Consider the following 1556-nt stretch of genomic DNA (forward strand, 5'->3'; position numbering starts at 1 on the left):
GCAGTGATAGGGCATTGCTTAGATCTGTATCATGCCCTACGAAGTGGGGAGAGGTATCTCCAGCTTGTCTGGGGAGGGAGGCCTATAGTACCATTCATGCCCATTGATTTGCTGCGGACCCATAAAATGGATGGAAGAAGCCTAGGTTCCCACTGGGCACGGATCACTGAATGTCAACTTGATGAAATTCAAAGGAGCGTACCCAGCTTTCGTAATCCTGCTCAGTACGAGAGGAACCACAGGTTCAGACATTTGGTGTATGTGCTTGGTTGAGGAGCCAATGGTGCGAAGCTACCTTCTGTGGGACTATGACTGAACGCCTCTAAATCAGAATCCCCTCTAAACGTAACGATACAGTAGTGCAGCAGATATTTGGTTGGCCCGGGATAGCCTGCCTCTTTTGGCAGGTGAGTAGAGCCGTTCGTAATGGGGTTGGGTGCGGCCAGATGAGTTGCCGCCCCTCTCCTAATGCGCACCGCATGTTTGTGGGGAACCTGGTGCTAAATCACTCATAGACGACCTGATTCTGAGTCAAGGTTTCGTACGTAGCAGAGCAGCTCACTCGCTGCGATCTATTGAAAGTCAGCCCTCGATAAAAGCTTTTGTCGGGGACGGAAGGCATCTTCCTCCACCATCCTCCTTCTTTACTTACGGGTTACCAGGTGCACGCAGAAGGGGCCAGAGGCCAGACACAGAGTGTGAGAGCCCAGGCAGGCGTGAAGGCATAAGACATTGGGCTCTGGATAGGTAGGGGCCCTATAGGGGGCTAGGTTACATTCTGAACCTTGTTTGAGGGAGCTATTGAAATGATAAAGTTGACAAAATGTATGTAAAATCGTGTGAGATGAAAATTGACAAATCACAGGGTGTGCACTATATAAGACTTGTCAGTGGATATTCCGACAGCAGTTTAAGGGTTTTAGGTCACATTAACAGAGAGCTCTGGAAAATCGAAACAATGAAAAACAGAAAAATGTATGGAAAATCGCCTGAGATGAAAATGGAAACTGTGAAACTTTTAAAAATTCATGTAAAATCTCATGCGATGCAAATGGTCAAACTAAAGAGTGTTTAATGTGTAGGCCACTGAGTGTACGTTCTGAACCTTGTTTGAGGTGTGTGGGTCACATGACCAAGGTGCTATTGAATTTCAAAAATTTCAATAAAATTATTTAAAATAGTGTGAGATGAAAATCAACAGTTTTGAAAGTTTTAGGAGTAATGGTTAAAGAGCTGAAATTTGAAAAAAATGAAATTTGAAAAATGTGATTTGTCACTGTGTTGATGGTCGTAAGGAAAACGACAGGCGAATATCCAACCTGAATCTGTCTTTACCACGGTTTTTGTTGTTCTGTGTGTGGAGACATTCAGGCTTACTATTAGCATATCACTATCCATTCCAGGGCTGATAAATGTACTGTCGTCACTGATACCATACAATTCTCTCCAACTACTGTCAATCATGAGAGCGTTCAAGAAAAGCACCATGGTTTATTTTTTTGTACCTCTGTTTCTCCCCAATTTCGTGGTATCCAATTGGTAGTTAGTCTTGTCCC

This window comes from Oncorhynchus kisutch, linkage group LG12 (genome assembly GCF_002021735.2).
Source record: "Oncorhynchus kisutch isolate 150728-3 linkage group LG12, Okis_V2, whole genome shotgun sequence".
In the NCBI taxonomy this organism is placed as follows: Eukaryota; Metazoa; Chordata; class Actinopteri; order Salmoniformes; family Salmonidae; genus Oncorhynchus; species Oncorhynchus kisutch.